Source organism: Eulemur rufifrons, chromosome 9 (assembly GCF_041146395.1).
Source record: "Eulemur rufifrons isolate Redbay chromosome 9, OSU_ERuf_1, whole genome shotgun sequence".
Lineage (NCBI taxonomy): Eukaryota > Metazoa > Chordata > Mammalia > Primates > Lemuridae > Eulemur > Eulemur rufifrons.
The window spans coordinates 52,155,238-52,176,849 of record NC_090991.1 but is presented as its reverse complement, the minus strand read 5'-3'; positions in this window follow the sequence as shown (position 1 = coordinate 52,176,849).

Here is a 21,612-nt window from a genome sequence, read left to right as displayed (position 1 = left end):
GGAAGGGGGGCGGCGCGGCTGCCGGAGGGCGGCGAGGGCGCCCGGCCGGGCCGTCTCTGCGTCTCCGCCCTCCCCGCTTCACATTTTGGGGGCCAGGAGGCGGCGCGCCCCCAGACCGCCGGCCGCGCGTCTGCCTGCTCGGGCTCGCTCGCTGGGCGGGACGGCGCCGCGGCGCGCAGACGGGCTCCCCGCGGCGGGCGCCCTCATCCCCGGCCCCGCGCCCTCGGTGCCGGCTAGAGGCGGCCCCGGGCCCGCGCCCCGGCCCCCTGCGCCTCTGGGCCGCGCCGATGCCCGGCCTCCCGCCGCGCCGCGCCCATGGCTGTCGACGAGGGTGCCCCGCGCCCGCCCGCTCGCCCGCTCGCCCGCCTGCGCCCGTTGTCCGGCGTCCGGCCCGGCGCGCGCTACGCCCGGAGGCGCCGCATTGTTTCCTCGGAGGCGGCGGCCGCGCGGCGGCTGGGGCGGCCCGGGAGCAGCCGCGGCGGTTCCTCAGCGCGCTGGCGCCACCTCGCGGCCGCGGCCGAGCAGTGCGCCTCCCCCGGCCGTGCGGGGCAGGCGCGGAGGACCCGCGTCCCCGCGGGACTGGCGGGCGGGGGTCCCTGCTCCTCCCCATGGGCCATGCCACTCCCTAGGGCGCCACTACCGCGAGAGCCGAAGACTGCTTCGGTTCCTGCAGAGCACCACGGAGGTGCGCGCCTGGAGGAGACACCCCCCCCCCCCCCCCCGCTACGCCGGGGGCCAGGCAGTACCCTGGGCCTCATCTGCGCTGCCTCCAAGGGATCCTGCACCAGCTGCCTCACACCCGCTCCGACTTCGACTTCGACTGTCTACACTCGCCCGACTTCTGTCCCTCCCTGGTCGGAAACTCCAGGGACCCCTTTTTGACCTGAGTGTAAACGGCCTGTGGCGCTCAGGCCCTTCCACAGAGCCAGAAGCGGGGCGCATTGTATGGGCCTGAGGTCTAGCTTCAGACCCCCGCCCCCCTTAACCAGTGGGTGTGGCCTGTCCAAGTCCCGGGAGTCTCCACTATAAAATGAGAGTGACCAGAAGCTGGATAAGCCTCCTTGCAACCCTGAAACACTCAGGCTATCATGTAGCCTTTAGCATCTAGCTGCCCTCTCCAACCCGTCCCCAACTTTCTGGCTTTGGAGATGTACCTGCCGTTGCAACGGTGGGTGGGAGGCTCCAGGGCCAGCCTGAAGAAAGCTCTCAGGTGCCAACAGCACTTCCCCTGGCTGGACCTTGGCCAGCAGCAGACATGACCACCCCACACTGGGAAGTCCCCAGAGCTCCAGTTGTGTGTAAAATGACTCTGGGGGTCTTTCCCAGCTCAGGCTGGGACTCTGCAGCCTGGCTTGTGTGGAGAGAAAGCCTCCACTCTCCTCCACCTGGCCCCACTCACGTCCAACCAGCTTCGTGCCCAGGCCCTCTGCTGCCTGCCCAGCCACCTCCCCGCCCTCTGAGCCATTCCTCACTAGCAGCGACTCGCGCTCCCCACTTTCCTGCTCCTTCTTCATCAAAATCCACCTGTCCTGTGCGCCATTATAGCATTGCTTTGCTCCTGCTAATGCGGAAATGGTTGATAAATTGTTGTTAGTGGATTAATGTCTCAGTCCAGCTAGGTAACAAACTTGCATTGCATTGAACAAGGACATGCTGACCGTGCCTGTGTGCAGGAGAGTGACGGATGGTGGGGGAAACTTGGCCGTCACAGCAGCCTGGCTAAGGAGATGATTGAGGGCAGGGGTCTCTGCTGGGCCTCTAAATCACACCTTATACCTCGGTGCCTACATCTGCCACGAAGTCAGGCAATAATTTAATCCCCAGATGTCAGGGACAAAGCCACAGCCACAGCCACAGCCACACTAAGGAATAAAGTGGCCCTTCTGATCACATCTCTCTCACATGAGCTCAGCAGTTGCATTTGCACCTGCTTGGCATTTTAGGCTGAGGATGCCTCCCCCTGAGTGTAGGAGATGAGGTCCCCTCAAAAGGCATGCTCATATCTGGTGTAGGTCACCGGGGCAGGTGACCTACCCTTGGCCAGAAGCCAAAAGGTGGGGGAAGTTCCTCCCACTCGCCCTGGGCTTTGCTCTCTCTGCTCTGGACTTCGAGGTGGGAGGGGAGAGCCCCTCTGCCACTGATGGCAGGCTCGGGGCCAGGCAGGGAGGGGTAGCCAAGGACAGCGAACGATACTTTGTGAGCCAGATTGTCCAGCTGCCTGTCCCTCTCGGAGTCCCTTTCCCTTTTGTCAGCCCCTGGTCTGCAGTAACTTCAGTACAGACGGTCTGTTTACCCTCCCTTGTGCCGTACACATTAGGAGAAAAATCGTCAATCCCCATGTCATGCAACCTTGGGTACAAGTCTTTTCGTGCCTCAGTTTCCTCAACTATAAATCAGGCTTATTTATAGCCTGCTCAAAGGTTGTCAGGAGAGTCGAGCCTAATAATGCAGGTCAGTGGCCCACGGCCTGGCCCCTGACAAGCTCTCGACACGGTGGTATGACTTCTGTTGTTACTGTCCACCTGCAGGGACGCTGCAGGTGCCCGCCACGTCCCCTCTGCGTTCACCTCTATGTGCGACAAGGCAGATGACTAAGAACCCCTTCAACTCTCTGACTGGGGGCCTTTCTTTATGGCTGTGGGAATATGCTAGAACACAAAGGGCAAGACAGAGGTGCCCTGGACAGCGGATCAATGCCCTGGAAGCAGTCCTCGAGCAGTGGGCAAACACCCGCACCCCCTCTCCCTCGGCACGCTCCCCACGGGCTCCCGAGTTCCCAGCAGGGCTGAGCTCCGGCTGCCGGCGGTGGCAGCTGGCTCTGTAATGAACCCATGTTGGCTTCTTTCTCTCCCCTGCCTCAGCCCAACTCCTGTCTGCATTCCCGGGATCGTGTCCCAAATTAACCACTTGCACTAGGATCCTTGTCTCAGAATCTACTTCTGGGAAGCCCAGACCGACACCCTACCCTATAGACCAGCAGTTCTCAGCCCCGGCTGAAGCAGAATCACCTGCGGCACTTAGCAAAACGGAGTCCTTATTTTGATTCGGCACCTGAGGTGGGACCTGGGCACACTGGTTTTTAATGCCACAGGTTGTGCCAGCATAGCAGGCCAGAGCAGGGAACCACTAGACAAACATCCACTGCCTTCGGAGCAGGGCGGAGAGTCTCTGCAGCAAGCCGGGGGAGGATCGGGGAACAGGGCCTGGAGGCACCTGCCAAGGACTGACGCCAGGTGTACCTGATCCCAAACCCTCCCTTCTCCTCTCTTCTCTTTGGGGGCTGTCAACAGCCAGGTGGGGGCTGGGGGCGCAGACACACCATGGGCCCCGGCGCTCTCCACGCGGGGCCTGCTGGCCTGGCTGGAGGGGCCAGAGGAGCCCAGAGCAGCAGGAGGCTCTGGCCAGGCAGTGGAGGCAGAGAGGGGCTCCTGGGAAGGGGTTAGGGTGCGGTGGGGAATGCTACTAATCCAGGGTCTCAGACTCAAAATACCTAGAGGGCGAGCTGGGGAAAATAAGGGGAGGGGATGCAGTAGTTCCTGGGCCGCCCTAACAGATCCCCACAAACTGAGCTGCTTAAAGCAACAGGAGTATATTCTCTCACATTTCAAAGGCCGGAGTCTGAAACCAAGGTGTTGATGGGGGGAGGGGGGTGCAAGGGGGTCCTTCTGGAAGCCCTGAGAGAAGAGCATCCCAGGCCTCTCCCCTGGCTCCTGGTAGCCCCGGGCAACTGGTGGCATCCCTTGGTTTGTAGTCTCTTCTCTCCTATCCCTACCTCCGTCTTCATGTGGCCTTCTCCGTGTATGTCACCGTGTACCCAAATGTTCCTCTTCCTATAAGGACACTAGTCATTGCATTTAGGGCGCACAAGGAACCAGGATGACCTCACCTTAACTCATTACATCTGCAAAGATGCTATTTCCAAATAAGGTCACAGTCTGAGGTCTGGGAGGACATGGATTTGCGAGGGACATTGTTCAACCCACGACAGTGGCTGGAGTGATTAGGAACTGCTGAGAGCCATAGCCCTGAAAGGGGACATGCCACCATGGCATGGTGTGACTGTGGGCCCAGTTAATTCAAGAGAAGCCAGAAATCTAGGCTTCTCATGTGAAGTCACATAATTTTAAAATGTGGGCTCGGTATTTTTAGCACATTGTGTAAGACCAATAAAATCCATTTGAAGTCCTACCATCTGGGTGCTCCACGAGGTCAGCTGCCCCGAAGCCAAACCCCCATTACCCTTGACTCTCAGGCCAAGCTGCATAGACGCCTCCCTGCCCTGGGAGGAAGGTGAACACTCCAGGTGTGCTGGGGGGCAGGCGGAAGGGCAGGCTGCCTCCTGGGGACCTCCTGGTCCCCTCGCTCATCCCCCTGGAGCCTCCCTGGACATCAGAGCCCTGACTGCCGCTCCCACCTTCTCAAGGCTTCCCGGAGCCTCTGGATCTGACAGAAGGGCCCAGGCCGGGAAGAGGAAAGAAAGGAAGCAGCAGTTTACCGTGTTTGAAATCCTCGTTTAATGTGCTCCGACTGCAGCAGCAGACAGCACATTACGAGGCAATAGGCTATCGTCCTTTGCCGGAGTGCAAAGCATTAATAATGTCATAACAGCGTTTACTGGCACTGCGCACAAATCATCAGCAGCCGAGCCGCGTGGGAACCGCCGCACACGGACGCTGCGAAGTGGGGAGGGCTGCTCCTCCGATGCGTGTTTCATGCTTTCTGTTTCACAACATTTAGGCTAATCCTCAGACTGAAAAGCAGCGTCTGGGGTTTATTTTTATTTATGCCAGAAGGCCATTCTGCCGCACAGCTTGTGGGAACTGGGAGCAGAGTTATTGTACCCTCCCTGTCCTGCAGGGAACAGAGTGTTGTGTGTTCGTGTGTGTCGGGGGACCAGGGGAGCAGAGGACAGACCAGACGGGCCACGTGGACCCCACCTGCGTGCCGGGAACACAGGTGAATGCTCGACGGTGGTCATGAGATTCCCTCTAATGTGCACCCACCACAGGCGTTGCCACGTTCACATCACTGTTTCATTCACATCTGCTTTCGAAGGGCAACTTTAAAAAAAAAAAAAAAATGACCCCCTTTCTTTCAGTTTCCTCAGTTGCATCACAGATACAGATCGCTGCAGGAATACTGGAGCAGCCATCGGGGGTCAGCAGACTCATGCCCCACAAAGACGTCCACGTCCTAATCCCTATGAGCCTGTTACTTTACGTGACAAGAGCAGATTAAGATCGCAAACGGAGGCCGGGCGCAGTGGCTCACGCCTGTAATCCTAGCACTCTGAGAGGCCAAGGTGGGCGGATCATTTGAGTTCAGGAGTTCAAGATCAGCCTGAGCAAGAGCGAGACTCCGTCTCTACTAAAAATAGAAAGAAATGATCTGGACAGCTAAAAATATATATATAGAAAAAAATTTGCCAGGCATGGTGGCACATGCCTGTAGTCCCAGCTACTCGGGAGGCTGAGGCAGGAGGATTGCCTGAGCCCAGGAGTTTGAGGTTGCTGTGAGCTAGACTGACGCCACGGCCCTCTAGCCCGGGGAAACAGAGTGAGACTCTGTCTCAAAAAAAAAAAAAAAGACTGCAAATGGAATTTAGGTTGCCAATTAGCTGAGTTTAAAATGCAGAGATGATCCTGGATTATCTGGGTAGCCTAATGTAATCCTAACTACTGGGGCTCAGGAAATGATACCCCCAAGTATGGCACTTGGACATGCTAAGTGCAGTCGGCTGTCAGCACACAGGAAGGATTAGCTCAGCACCCTACAGACACCAAACTCCAAGTATGCTCGGTTCCCTTATATGATATTTGCATATTACCTGTACATACACATCCCCCCATGTACTTTTAATCATCTCCAGATGACTTATAATATCTAACACAGTATAAATGTTATGTAAATAGTTGTTACACTATATTTTACAATCCTGCAGGTATGAAGGACTATATGCTGAACTAAAGGGGCAGCCTCAGAACTAAGTTCTCTCCACCTGGGCAATAGCAAGACCCCCTCTATACAAAAAATTAAAGATTTAGCTGGCCGTGGTGGCACATGCCTGTAGTCCCAGCTACTCAGGAGGCTTTGCTTGAGCCCAGGAGTTGGAGGTTGCTGTGAGCTATGATGACACCACTGCACTCTAGCCTGGGCAACAGAGTGAGACTGTCCCAAAAAGAAAAAAGAAAAGAAAAGAGCTAAGTTCTCTCTGACCTTCTCCTGTCTTCTGTCTCTCCATCTTCTTCGTCTCCTGAAGCACAGGGAGAGGCTTTCTCCAAAGTTTCCCGTATCTAAGGGAAGTTCCTCCAGAAGGAATGCAATTGTCTTGTCCCTGGGATCCACATTCACCAGAAAAGATCAACTCATATTTCAGAAGAAGAGACTGAAGGTCTCCACGCCCAGGACACGGGTGCCCAGACAGACCTTCCACTGTCCTTCCCAGAGCTGCCTCACGAGGGACTTCACCTGCGTGGTGAGACGCCTTCACTTGCGCTGCACCCCTCCCCTCGCTCTCCCTCCAGGAGCCGGTCACCAGCGTCCTCCTGGAGCCTGTCAGCCCCTATTTCTTTCTGTACTTAAAGATGCTTTCTAAGCTTCAACCACCTGGCCCTTCTTGGAGCCTCGTGCTTTGTGCGACCCCCTGCGTGTGCATGGAATAAATTCATATGCCTTTTTTCCTGTCAATCTGCCTACTGTCAAATGTGTTTCTCAGACTCAAATATGGAGCCTCCAGAAGGGAGGGAGAGAGAAGGTTCTGTCACCCCTACCCAAGGGTCCCTAACTGTAGAAGAGGGAGGCAGGAGAAGAGCATATGTCAGAGTGACACGGCGTGAGAAAGACCCCACCCACCCTTGCGGGTTTGGAGATGCAGGAAGGGGCTACAAGCCAGGGGAATCAGGTGGCCGCCAAAAGCTGAAAACGGCAAGGAAACGGCGTCGCCCTGGAGCCTCCAGGAGGGATGCAGCCCCGTCTTCACCTTAATTTTAGCCCCATGAGCACATTTTGGACTTCTGAGCTCCAGCACTGTAAGATGATAAATCCGTGTTGTTTTAAGCCATGAAGTATGTGGTTATATGTTACAGCAGCCATGGGAACCTGACACGCCACCTTTGCAGAGCTACTGTTCGGCTCACTGCTGACTCAGACTCCAGACTCAGGCCACATGCTTGCCCTCTGTCGTTCACTGGTCTCAAAACCCTGGTCCAGGGGTCCCTGCAGGCACAAGCAGGCGTGCCCCAGAAGTCCAGACCTCAGGAAGAGGACTCCATTCCTCCCAGAGCTGCTAGTGCCACCTGAGGAGGTGTTGACATGGCAGGACACCAAGCACAGAGACACTTCTCAACCTGGCTGCCTCAGTTTCCTCCTTCTGCTCCCTGACTGCCCTACAACATCTCAAAAGAGCAGCTCTGTGAAGACACCTCTGTGCACTGCTTGCCACCCAGGCGGGGGTGACGCAGGATTGTGGGCCGTGGTGGGTGTCTCCCCAGATCCCCTCGTAATCTGTCCCTCTCTAGCAAGATCTCATGGTGTCCAGTCCCATGCTGGACCTTCCCATCCCGGACAGAAAGGAAGCAGGAGTGGGGTGGGGAGGTCCCGTCTGTGGCCCCTCCCCGCTTCACTGGTCCATCTCTGCCCCGGCCCCCGGGCTCTGCAGAGCATGTGGTGGGAGGGCCATGACCCCTTCTGGGTCCTCCGAGAGGTTGGAGGAGAGGGCAGATGAGGGACACACACACCCCCTCAAACTAGGAGGAGGAGTTTTCTCTCTTTTGTATCCCCAGGGTCCTGAACAGCATCTGACAATATTCAGTAGAGATATTTTCAGTGACAGAATGAATGAGGGGAATGACAACCAAAATGAAGGTAGGGAACGCCAGTCCCTAAGCCCAGCCTGACACAGTAGTCAGCTGGGGCTGTTTCCCGTGTTGCCCTGGGCACCCGAGTGGCCGTCACAGGCCCCTCCTCTCATGCAGCATCCACCCCACACCTTTGCCGCACGCCCCAAACCACCTCCTACTCTCTGCGGCCCCTCAACCCCACTCCTCCGTGCAAATCCCCCCGCTCCGGGCATCACCCCTCGGGTCAGCTTCCCTACACTGCTCCTGGCTTGTCTGGGACCCCGTCTTGGCATCTGCCGGGTGTCTATCCGCACAACCCCGGTGCCCTCCCTGTGCGGGAACAGGCAGGGTGCTCCCCCAAGCGTCCCCGGAGGGAGATCAGGCCCTACAGGACAGGGAGGGTCTTCGCAGCCCCTGATCAAAGCTTCTTTGCTCATTTGTGACCCTAGAGTCGGCCGGGCCTGTGCTCAGGTGGGTCCACCCTCCCCCTCCCGACCGAGACCCGTGAGCCTCAGTTTCCCCATCTCTCACGTGAACAGCGCACCTGCTACTTCTCACTGGGCCTGATACACAGCGAGTGCTGGCTGTGCTTTGTGGCTTATTTTCCTGCCAAATTATAAGCCCCTGAGGACAAGACTCAGGTACAGAGAATCACAAAGTCGTTTTTATCATCAGCTTCCATTTCTTCGGCACCCGCCCCGCGGGGGTCTCACATCTCACCAGTTTACACAAACAGCCTGAGGAGTCGGGGCTCAAAGGATGAAGTCACTTTGCTCCTAAGTATGTGCCCCAGAGAAATGAAAACACACATTCACACAAATGCTTACACACAAACATTCACAGCAGCATGATTTGTAACAGCCAAGGAGCGGAAACAACCCAAGTTGTTCATCAGTGGATGAATGAATAAACAAATGCAAGTGATCCACGTGAGGGAATATTATTCAGCCTTAAAAGGGAGTGATTCTGAAAACTAAAAATAGAATTACCATATGACTCAGCAATTCACCCCACGTCTGGATACACACCCAAAAGAGTTGCAAGTAGGGTCTCAAAGAGAGATCTGTTCGCAGCATTATTCACAACCCAAAGGTGGAAACAACTCAAGTGTCCATCGATGGATGAACAGATGAACAAACGCAGTCTGTCCGCACAGTGGTGGATTATTCGGTCTTAAAAAGAAAGGAGTTTCCGACGCCTGCTACAGCATGGATGAACCTTGAGGACATTACGCTGTGTGAACCAGCCAGGCACTAAAGGGCAAATACTGCGTGGCTTCACTTGTATAAGGTCCCCAGAGTAGTCAAACTCATGGAAACAGAAAGTAGAATGGGGGTTGCCAGGGAGGTGGGGGAGGGGAGGGTGGCGGTTTGTGGGGTACAGGGGTTCAGTTCTGCAGGACGAGAAGAGTTACGGAGATGGGTGGTGCTGACGGCTGCACAGTCGTATGAATATAATCAACATTAATACCACTAAATTGTACACTTAAAACGGTTTGAGATGGTAAATTTTGTGCTGTGTATTTTGCCACAATTCCAGATTTTAAAAGGAAGGCAATGCTGATACGTGCTGCAGTGTGGATGAACCTTGAACACATTACGCTAAGTGAGAGAAGCCGGACACAAAAACCCAAATGCTGCGTCTGTGTGAAATGTCCAGAACAGGCAAATTCATGGAGAAGGAAAGTAGGTTCACGGTTCTAGGGGCGGGTGGGGGAGGAGAATGGGGTTCTCCCCGTTCTGCTAAGGGTGTGGGTTGCTTCAGAGGGTGGCGGAAGTGCTCTAAAACTAGAGATGTTTGCACAATACATTTGAAAATGTGTAAAAACCACTGAACTGTACACTCTGAAGGGGTGAATTTTATGTGAATTATGCCTCAATTTTCTTAAATGAAGTAACGTTCCCCTGGTTACACAATTAGTAAGAAGACCCAGGGTTTGAACCCAGATTGTGTCTCCTCGCCGGGCTCTCTGGCCGCCCAGACCTCACACACAGACACAGCAGGAGGGCGTCCTGAGGACCAGGCACCCAGCAATGTTGCTTCTCCCCTGGGAGCTTCAAAAAGAGAAACTTAAGGAACAAAGACTCCGAATTCCCCAGAATTCCCATCCTGACGACAGCCCTTATCCCACCGGCAGCCATCAAGCCCTGGTGAGGGCCTGTGGCGTGTTATTTCGGACACTTGAGACTTTCCTCCTAGAATATGGGTCCTAAGTCCTTGCTCTCCCCATCTTCCCTCCTCTGGCTGATGACACAGAATCGTAATTAAGTCCCCCCTGGCTGCTGCTTTAATTTGAGAAACATAAAGTTGGAGCACGCTAATAAGGCCATCCATCATCCCACATCTCAGCAGTTCTTTGAGTTGAAGTCTCTACTTTTTTTTTTTTTCCTAAATCAATTTTTAGAAAGATAATGAATTTGATCTTGTTCAAGAATATCAGAGAAAGCAGGGATTGGTGAGATGACACTGGAGGGGCTGCTAGTGGCCCAGGAAAAAGAGACACCTCCAGGATGTGTCACCTCTGCATGCCTTCCCTGAACTCTCTTACCGACCCCAGAGCGCCCACCCCCGCCTCCCCCTCCCCACCCCACCCACCCATGCAGCCCATCCCCCTCCTCCACACCCAGCCCCAGCCCCAGCCCCACTGCCTGCTGCCCCCCTGCTGGGCCCAGACCCCAATCAGGTAGCCTCCCCCAGCTCCTAGAGCCTCTCCCGTCCCACTCCCCCACTTCCTGGAGCAGCAGGTGTTTTGCATGATATACAAGTCTCAGAGAATCCGGCCCTGCCCACTGGCACCTGGCCCACAGGTATGGCTGGTCCACCCTTCCTGACCCTCAGTGGAGCTCGACGGCCTTGGATGATAAGATTTTCTGCCTTTGTCCTCGGTGGTTCTTGACTTTAAGGAAGAGTCAAGTCAACACTGGAAGGGACTGCCCAGACATGTAGGGGCTGTCCCCAAACTCCCCCTCCTGAATCGTTCCAACTTCTCTGTGCCTCGAGGCTGCTGGCCAGCGAGGGACCCCTGGATGGCTCAGAACCGGTCTCTTGCAAAAGGCCCTTCCCTGGTTTCTTGACGATCCAGCGTGTGATGTTTGAAACACACAGAAATACCACCTGCACGTGGTTAGAGAAAGGTCATTGCCTCACGCCGAGTGTGCATCAGCTCGGGCTGCTGTAGCAGATCGCCACAGACTGAGAGGCTCGAGCAACAGACATTTATTTCTCGCAGTTCTGGAGGCCGGGAGCCTGCAATCAAGGTGCTGGCGGGTCTGAAGTCTGAGCAGACTCTCTTCCTGGTTTGCAGGGGGCCTCTTATTGTGTCCTCAAACACGCTAACCCCATCCACGAGGGCTCCACCCTCGTGACCTAATTACCTACCGAAGGCCCCACCTCTGAGTACCATCACATTGGAGATCAGGGTTTCGATACGTAAATACGGCAGAGGGCGGGGGTAGGGAGGGGACACACTCAGTCAATCCATAGCACTGAGCTAACCCTAAAACTCCCCAGTGAAAGCGTAGACTTTGGGTCGAACAGCCCTGCGTTCAAATCCCAGCACTGCTGCTTCCAGGCTGCTTGGACTAGAGCACGTCTCCTGCCCGCCTGAGCTTTGATCTCCTCCACCATGTAAATGGGGTCCTAAGAGCACTTCCCTCCTCAGGCCCAAGGGAGGGGCAATGAGATCTCGCCTGTCGCGTGCTCAGCACGGGGCCTGCACGTATATGCTCAGGCCGAGCGTTAGCATCTCACAGGGAGCCCCAAGCTTCCGGTGCTTTCTGTGTTCCCCAGCAGGTAGAACCAAAACCCCAACAGCCAGCAAGATCTTTCACACAGGGGCCGATGCTCCCCTTCTCTTTTTAATTCAGTTGTTTTAACAACCAGGTCCAGGGTGGTCCTCAGGCCTGGTGGGTGGAGATAAAACTACTTTCTCCCTGTCTCTTAGAGAAAGTAGGCGCCGGGTTAGGGGCCCTGAAGATGGGCTTGCATTTGGGCCCTGGGGAGACACTGACACCTCCTTCAGCACAATCCCTCCGCAAGCCACACGCCCAGAGAGGTGCAGGCCTGGGGTTAAGGGCATACTTTGTCATTTCCTGTGCATTCTGCAAATACAGTCATTTGTAAGGCATGGTTGTGAGTTTACCCTAAGTGCTATTTTGGTTGAATGCAGGTTAGGTGTAGATGCGGCACATCACTACATTTGATTTGCATGGCAGTGTGTACTATTGAAGTACCCCCACCAATCTCTGGAACCTGGAAAGGCCAGGTGCCCAAGGGGGCAGTGAGTGCAGACACAGGGCCCCTGCACACCCGTGGCCAGGGCACCACTGTCCCTCTGGAACCCACAGTACCTATGGACAGAGCACTTCCCGCTGGGCTGGACCTTCCAGGCATATATTCTGTCCGTTTTTTTAAATTAAGGTGAAATTCACATGAAATAAAAATGAACTATTTTAAAATATGCAATTCAGTGACAATTAGTGCATTCACTTTGTTGTGCAACCACCACCTCTATTTCCAAACCATTTTCATAACCCCCGAAGAAAACCCCATAGCCTCTGGGTGGAACCATTAATCTGCGTTCTGTCTCTGTGGATTTGCCTATTCTGGATATTTTATACCCATGAAATCGTGTAATACATGACCTTTGGCATCTGGCGTCTTTCACTTGGCATGATGTGTCCAAGGTTCCTCCACGCTGTAGCACGTATCGGAACTCCGTCCCTTTTGTGGCTGCGTGATATTCCATTGTACGCTGCGCCACGTTCTGTTCCTCCACCGGGTGACAGACATTTGGGCTGCTTCCGCCCTTCGGCTCTCAGGCACAGTCCTGCCCTGGCACCACCACTCCTCCTCCTCTTCTTTCTCCTTCTCCTTCTTAAGAGTATTCTTATTCTTATTTCTCCCCTCCTCCTCATCTTCTTCTTCATTTCAGTTAAAATTTAGTTTGAAAAAGTAATATTTGCACATAGTACAGACTTAAAAGGTCTCTCAAAGGGTACTCAGTGAGTTGTCTAGCACCCCTGCTGCCAAGCCACCCAGTCCCCTCCATGGAGTGACCCACGGCACCCGTTTCTTGTTCTCCTTCCTTTCGTGGCACCGTTTGCAAGGCGCAGCCATAGACAACAAACACAGGCACTTGCTGCTGTGGCCACAGAACGTTTGTGGAAGGCGTCTGGAGGGTACCCAGTTAGAAAGAGTTCATCCTCTCACAGGCTGGAATCCCACTCAAGAAAGACCCCATTGGCCAGCTGTGGTGGCTCACGCCTGTAATCCCAGCACTCTGGGAGGCCGAGGCGGGCGGATCGTTTGAGCTCAGGAGTTTGAGACCAGCCTGAGCAAGAGCAAAACCCCATCTCTACTAAAAAAAATAGAAAGAAATTAGCTGGACAACTAAAAATATATAGAAAAAATTAGCCAGGCATGGTGGCACATGCCTGTAGTCCCAGCTACTCGGGAGGCTGAGGCAGGAGGATCGCTTGAGCCCGGGAGTTTGAGGTTGCTGTGAGCTAGGCTGACGCCATGGCACTCTAGCCCGGGCAACAGAGTGAGACTCTGTCTCAAAAAAAAATAAAAATAAAAATAAAAATAAAAATAGTTGCTCAGCAGGACTGCCTAGGTGACCAGCCCCAGCAAAAACCTTGAGTGTCGAGTCCCTGATGGGTGCCCCTGAGCAGACATATTGCACATGTTGCTGCATTTTTCGACGTATGTCCCTTCACGAGAGGGAGGAAGCCTCCGAAACCTTTGCACAGACTTTCCCAGACCCTCTGAGTCCTGCCAGTCCCACGTGTCCCTCCAGCAAATCACCGTAGGGGCCATCTCGGGGACCCCACAACCCAGGGGAGCCAAAAGGAAACAGGGGGACTGAGCAGCAATCCAACAGAAACTATCTTGGGAATTAGGAATCGGTTGTGCTATATTTATGAGTTGCCTTGGTTACAAATAGTCCAAAAATTTAGAACCCCTACGGGCTCAGCAGAACAGTCACAAAAGACTGGAAGGTGCTGGCCTGGGTGAGGGCTGCGACAGCAGGGTGCAGATGAGACCCGGGAGGGGCGTTGAACCGCCCAGCACCCCAGGTCAGGAGTCAGGCAGGTGTGCTGTCTGCTGGGGGTGGGCCTCCCAGCCATTCTCCATGGTTAGAGAAGGAGCACCCCAGGCAGAAATCCTGCCCACACAGGGAGCCGGACCACACCCTGCCTGTCCAGGCCTTCCCTGCCAGCCATAACCCTTTTCCAGGGCTGCAGATTCCAGCCTGTCCTTCGAGAGGTCTTCCTGGTGACTTGGCTCCACATCCGTCCTCTCCTTCCCTCCTCCAGTCGCCAGTGATTCCTCCCGAGGGTGACTGTCCTGAGCTGTGCGCTGTCAAGGGGGAGCCCCACCTGCCTCTTGTCTTGGCCCACAATGCATTTAGGGCATCACGATTTTGCAGTGACCTTCGGAAGGTCTCCACCATGAGAGTGCCCAGCAGCATGGCCGTGGCCGTGGAGGTCGTGGCAACAGTATGACTCAGAGTTCCAGAGGGCACCTGGCCCGCTGGGTGTTGGGAGTCATCTGTCGGCTCTGCACTGGCTCTGCTCCTGTTTCTCTCATCACGGAGCCAACTGTGGGACAGTCACACTCAAGGAAACACAAGCCCAACTCAGCTGCACCTGCCCTGATGGGACACTAATCGATTTTCCAACATCCTTGTAGAAATGGCACTATGTGTGCTCCGTGGGGTGAGGGAGGGGGTTCCAGCTTCAACCCTAAGTCTGAACACACGGGAACCCACAGACATGCTCTCCTGTGCACACCTCACACCTGCACGTGTGGACCAACCACGATGCATACGAGGACCCCCTTCCCCAGAACACCACCAGCTGTCCCCACCCCTCAGGGTCAGGCCAGCAGAGACACCGCGCTCCACCTGAGACCCCTGGTCCTGGAGCCTGGCCTCCCAGGGGGCCTCCCTAGCGGGCGGGAGGGCTGCCTGGCTTCCCAAGCAGTGGCCGCACGGCCTACCTGCCTGCCACGGGTGCCATGCCAGTCAGCGAGGGTTGACAAAGTACCACAAACCATGCGCCTCAAACAACGGAGATTTATTTTCTCACAATGCTGCAAGCTAAATGTCCAAGATCAAGGTGTTAGCAGGACTGGTTTTTTCCGAGGCCCCCCACGTTGGCTTGTAAGACTTTCATCATATGGTCTTTCCCCCGGTCTGCACCCCAATCTTCTCTTCTTATAAGGACACACAGCACATGGGTTAGGGCCCACCCTGATGACCTCATTTTAACTTAATTAGCTCTTCAAAGACCCTGTCTCCAAATAGTCACATTCTGAGGGATTTAGGAGCTTTAACGTATGAATTTGGCGAGGTGGACATAACAGGTACCCACTCACAAAACTGCCACCCTGGCAGCAAACGGGTTAAAAGCAGCAGCCAGGGGTGGGGGGCGTGTGGGGGGAGTGAGTCTGCATTCAGCAGATTAAGGGGGAGGTGCTGCTTTGAGCCTCAGCTATAATTAGAGAAATTAAAGTCAGGGCTGAACAGAGCAGGAGCTGCCCTGCCTTATAATTAGGGTGGGATTGTGGGGTGCTCCAGGGAAGTTTGGCTTTGCCGCTGCTGGATCTGTAATGGGGTGGGGGGGGTGCTGGCAGAAGGGGGCTGACTGCAGCCAAGGCGCTCAGCAATGTGCTAAGAGCAGACCTGGGTCTAGGTGGGACCTCCTGAGGCCTCCGGGTCCCCCAGTCGCAGCCCAGCCCATGTCTTCTCCCCACCCTCTCCCAGCTCCAACGGGCTAGGGCAGTCGGCCCCTTTCCCGGGCAGCAGCTGAATTTGCTCCCGAGCAGCAAGAGGAGGTGTTTGTTTGAAGCCTAATGGTACCAGAGGACCCAGCCAGGCACCCTGGACCCCCTGGGTCTAAATGGAAATTATTTCCACGGATGCTTCCGGTGGGGGTGAGGCAGGGCCAGGTAAGGGACAGAGTGGGACCCCCCCTGCTTGGGCACATCAGAGCCCCGAAGGCCACTGCATGAGCAGCCAGCACCACTTCAGCTTGGGGACAAGGATGACTTCTCTTGCTTAGAAATTCCAGCCCTGGTCACCCAAAAGGTGAGAGCAGGGGAGGGGAGTGTCCTGGGGCAATGAGGGCAGATCTGAGGATGGAGGCCACACACAGCCCTACACAGACACGCAGGTGGAGAGAGACAGACACACAGGGAGACAGAGACAGAGAGAGAGGGGGAGGGGGAGACAGGGAGGCAGGGAAGGGAAGAAGGGGTAGGGGCGAGGGGGGTAGGGAGAGGCAGAGATAGGGACAAAGAGACCAGAGAGGGATGGGGAGGGGAGAAGGGAGAGAGAGGGGAGGAGGAGAGCAGGGAGGGAGGGAGAGCACGTGCCTGACTCGGGGCTGAGCGACAAGAATGTTTCCTGGAACAGCGATGAGCAAGACAGAGTTCTGCCCGGAGGGCGGACCTTCCACGTGGGGAGTCGCTTCATCTGGGGACCGCATGCTCTCTGTAAAGAAAACGTGCTGTGCCCACGGCTGCAGGGCCAGGGCCTCCCTGAGGAGGCAACACTGCATTTAGACCAGAGCAGAGGAGATGCCAGGCAGAGAGGGGTTGGATTCCTGCCGCAAGCAGAGGAGCCTGGGCAGGGGCGGAGGAGCAGAGGCAGCAGCTGGAGCCCAGAGAACTGGGAGGGGAAGGAGAGGGCGGGGAGGGGGGGCGGGCCAGGCCCGCAGCAGCTGGGACTTCTGGTTGCAGTCGGATTTGCGGGGTGAGGGCAGACGAAGGAAGGGGTCGGGGGTGGCCAGCAGTGGTCAGGGCGTGGGTCGAGGCAGTGGAGGTGCAGGGAAGCGTCAGGTTGGGGATGTGCCCAGGTGCAGGGAAGAGCACAGGTGATGGGCTCAGGGCAGGAGAAAGAAGGAATCAAATCTAACTCCTGGGTTTGGAGGCTGAGCAAAGGTGGGGTGCCTTCCCTGCGAGGGGGAGGGCCTGAGATGGAGAGGGGGGGAAGTGGGATAAAGAGATGGAAGAGCTGCATGTGCCTGTCGGGCCCCAGCAAGGCAGCATGGGAGTCTCAGGGGAGCTCAGAGCAGGGCGCAGAGATGCTGCTCAAAGGCAGGGACTGTGTTAAAGACCCCCCCAGGCCGCACTGTCCAATACAGCAGCCCGTAGCTCCTTGGCTGTTTACACGTCAATTAACTAGACGAAACAAAGCAGGAACCTCAGCTCCCTGTCACGCTGGCCACCCTGCTGTGGCTCTGGCCGCTGTACTGCAGGGCACACAAGGAGCATCTCCACCGTCGCAAAAAACTGCGGGCAGACGTCCAGAGAAGGCAGAGCCGGACTGAGCCCGGAGGGCAGCACTGAGCGGCCGGTGAGCCACGATTCAGGACAGCGCTGCCAGGTCCCTTGCTCATCAGAGACCTTGCCAAGGGCCAGCTCAGGGAAGCCTGAGGCGCGGAGTGGGTGGAGGAGAGGATGGAAGGAGGAAGCGCAGACATGGAGGAAAGAGACAGACATCAGCTCAAGCATGGTCACCCGGGAAGTGACATCACGCAGGAGGAAGGACCAGAGCCTTTAGGCCTGGGTGCCACCGACTATGCAGGGCAGCCACTTGCTGGAGCTGCCTGGCTGGGCCCTGCCCCCAGGGTGTCCTCTGAGAGGCTGGAGCCCAGGTTGAGAGTCAGCAAGGGGAGGGGGCGCCCTGTCTCGGCCCCGCCAGGCTCACTCCCTGAAACAAGAGTTAAAAGTGGTATTTTGCTGTCTTTCTGCTTGTTCTAGACCCAGGTTTTACTGGCGCTAGCTCACTCCCAAGGCCCGGGCCTGAGCTCTTCAGTGGGAATGCAAGCCGTCTCGGGGAGCCCGGTCCAGCAGAGCCTTCTCAGCTCGGGCAGGCCCACTCCAGGGCCCGGTGCCTGGAAGGCTCTGAGTGGCCTCCCTCACCTGCGCTCAGAGCAGCGGTGGACACCACGGCGCCCGGCAGAGCCCAGAGTGCCAGGCCCTGGGCGGATATTCTAAGGCTGGGTCTCCGCTGCTTCCTGTGAGGTCTTCCCACACCCTACAGCACCCCTCCGGGGACGCCGCCCCTCATCCTCAGGCCCTGCCCACTCTTGCTCCTGGTCCCGCGGGTGGATAAGACAGGGTGCGCCTCTGATAGAGCAGATGTAACAAAACACCACAGATGCTCAGCGGCTGCAATAACAGGAACTTACTGTCTCACCGCCCTGGAGGCTGGAAGCCCAGGGTTTCTTCTGAGGCCTCTCTCCTTGGCTTGCAGACAGCCTCCTTACGGCTGTGTCCTCACCTGACTTTTCCTCTGTGCACTGTCCCTGTGTGTCTTACTCGTCCAAACTTCCTCTCCCTATGAGGACACCCGTCAGACTGGATTAGGGCCCGCCTAGCCTCATTTTGACTTAACACCTCTTGAACGGCCCTGTCTCCAAATACAATCACATTCTCAAGTACAGAGGGTTAGGGCTTCATCATTCATTTTTTTTTTAATCTTTTTTTTTTTTTTTTAAGAGACAGGGTCTCACTGTGTTGCCCAGGCTGGCCTCAAACCCCTGGGCTCAAGTGGTCCTCCTACCTCAGCCTCCACAAGTAGCTGGGACTGCAGGTGCACGCCACCGTGCCCAGCTTTCATCATGAATTTTTGATGGGGACCCAGGAGACACACAAATCAGCCCATAACATGCAATCTACAGGTCCTATTCCTGGACACACACAAAACGGGAGGAGAGAAAGGCAGAGGCCCCTTCCGCACGGGGAGCTGTGAGCTCGGCGTGTGTCTACATCCTAGCTCGGGGATAAACTCCTGCCCCAGAATATAAAACCGCACAGATGGTATGATCCAAATTATGTGAATCAAATACAAGGACACAACAAATATTCCAAAATATTGAATGGCAGACTTACGGATGGGTTAAATTTTTTTCATTTCCCAATTTTTAAAGTATTTTTTCAAATCCCAATTCAGCCTCTTAGTGTAAGACCACAGGCAAATAACCTCTCACGGACTTAACTTTGCCATCTGTGAAATGGGAATAATGCTGCCGCCCCCCCCTCCCCCCAAGAAAAGAAAGAGGAGAACTAGTGACATCATTTCCCTCCATGGCTGCCTAACTTTTGGGTCCCAGAATCCCTTTACTCTCTTAAAAATTATTAAAGACTCCAAAGTACTTTTGTTTGTATGTATTTATCAATGTGTATTGTATTAAAAATTAAAACTGAAGAATTTGAAATTTTACTGAATCATTAAAAATGGCAACAATAAACTACTCCATGTTAACATAAACCACGTTTTTGTGAAAAAACTCTATTTTCTAAAACCAGATGACGTTAGTGAGAAGAAAGGCCTTGTTTTACGTTAGTGTAAACGTCTTTCCTGCCTGGTTCTGCACGCGGCGTGTTGCCACGTGTTGTGTTGCTTTGATTGAGTGTATAAAGAACAACTCCTCGAACCTCAGAGAACCACACCTTGAGAACTGCTGGCTTCATGACGCCCCCCAGCACAGGGCAAGGCAGGGTGCCCCTGGCCTGGGTACTCAAGGGACAGTCAGGACTGTGCGGTCCTGATGCTAATCCAGCAGCAGCACCAGGCTGGCCTCATACCAGGCCCCAGGGACAATGGCAAGTGACAAGATCAGAGGCAGCAGGTTGGGAGGTGGCAATGAGAGAGGCGAGAGGCAACCCAGAAAAGCAAACTTTGATTTGCTAAAAATAGCCCTAAGTTAGAAAGTCTCCTCCCTCGACGGCCCCTCCCGATTCAAAACCATGAAAAGCCAGATGCAGGCACCAAGCCAGGACCGAAACTCGCAATTAGACGCTTCAGACAAGCTCTCAGAGCGCTCCGACGGTCAGACGTTTCAACCACACAAAGAAAACGCGCACTTTGTGGATACAATGACAGCAAATCATTTCCCTTTTTTTGTCCCTCTTCCCCGTCCCTGCTCAGAGACAGGCGTCGGAGGGAAATAAGCACAATGCCCCACAGACAAGACAAAAATAAGTTAACAACAAAGGGCACATCTTCTAGGGAGGCTGCAGAGCAACACAGCCCACGGGAGGGAGCAGCGTCCCCAGGACACAGCCTGCTAGGGGCTGCCTGGCCCCCGAGCCCACGGAGCCCCCGGATGACGGCAGCTGGGGGTGGGGGGCATCTGGGGTGCACAGGGGGACCGGGAGGCAGCCAGCTGGAATCCTTGCCAAAGCTGAGGTTTCAGTGACAGAGACAGTCTTCCCAGATAGGGGAGGCCGCGAAGAGCCTCTCCTGGTCTCTGTAGGAATAGACTTTGCTACCGGCCATTGGAAGAACATGACGTAATCGCTGCTCAAAGACACGTGCTCAGGCTTGCCCAGCTCAGCGTCCACCCGTGTGCCTTTTTCTCAGGGATGACAGGCCACCGGATGCCTGGGGCTCCCACCCACTGTACAACTGTCCCACTGACACCCCCTCCTCTGCTGAATGACAAACAACCTTTTCCTAGGAAGGGTGTCGTCTCTCCCATCCCGTGGCTCTGGGTCCCAGCCTTGGACAGAAAGAGACGTGTTATAACAACACCGGACAGTGCTGCCACCGGCGAGGCAGAAGTCTCAGGAGGGTTGGCTGGGAAGCGTCTCTGTCTTATCAGCTCTGGCTGCCGTAACAAAATGCTACGGACTTGGCGGCCTAAATAACAGATATTTATTTCTCACAGTGCTGGAGGCTGGGAAGTCCAAGATCAAGGTCTTGGTAGATTCAGTTCTTAGTGACGCCTCCCTTCCTGGCTTGCAGATGGCCACCTCCTTGCTGTGTCCTCACGTGGCAGAGAGAGTGTAAGTGAGCTCTCTGCTGTCTTTGCTTATAAGGACACTAATCCCATCACGAGGGCCCCACCCTCATGACCTCATCTAACTCTAATTACCTCCCAAAGGCCCATCTCCAAATACCACGATATTGGGGGTCAGGACTTCAACATATGAATCTGGGTGACACAAACTGCCAGTCTATAGCACTTGCTAAGGCTCCTCTGACACCCCCCAAACAGGACAACTTTGTGTCCTCTCAATTTTGACTGAGTCACGCCCCAGGCCCTACAGACACAGACCCCCTTTCCACTTTCCTCACATCCCAAATGTGGTTTCCCAACAAGACCCACATGAAAAGTCAGCATTCAATACTGGAAGAAAAGTTTTGGGTTTTTTTTGGAGTGGGGAGGAGAGCGCCGATATGTGACCATGATATGTCTGTAATTCTGCCAGACCCTTTGTCTATGCACATTATTTAATCTTCACACAATCTCACAAGGCAGGTGGCATTATCCCCATTTTACAGAGGGAAACACTGAGGCCACAGCTGGGAAGTCAGGAGGCCAGGATCCTAAAGGATCTGTCCAGTCCCAAAGCCATGTGCTTTCTGCTATGTTACACTCCCAGAAAAACCAGATACTCCCTCCAGGTTGAGTGGGGCTCCCCGAAAGAGCAAAAAATTATGGGGGAAGGGAAGGGTCAAGAAGGAGAAACAATGTCTGGCCAATGGCCCAGACCCAAAGTGGTTTTTCCCAGGATGCCCCCTTGTTAAAGGGAATGGGATGATATGCCCCAAAGCAAGCCCTGCAAATTCCCGGGACTCTGAGTTGCTTTAAAATATGTTCTTGTTCGGGAAAAGGAAGAGAGTGGCTGGATCCCTCCTTTTCCTTCCAAAGGCGCAGCCCAGTGGCCAAGGAGCTGGCCCAGCCTGCCTGGCGGGGTTATGTCTAGTCAGGTGAAGCTTGCCAAGTCATTCTCACAGCAGAGGAAACGGAGG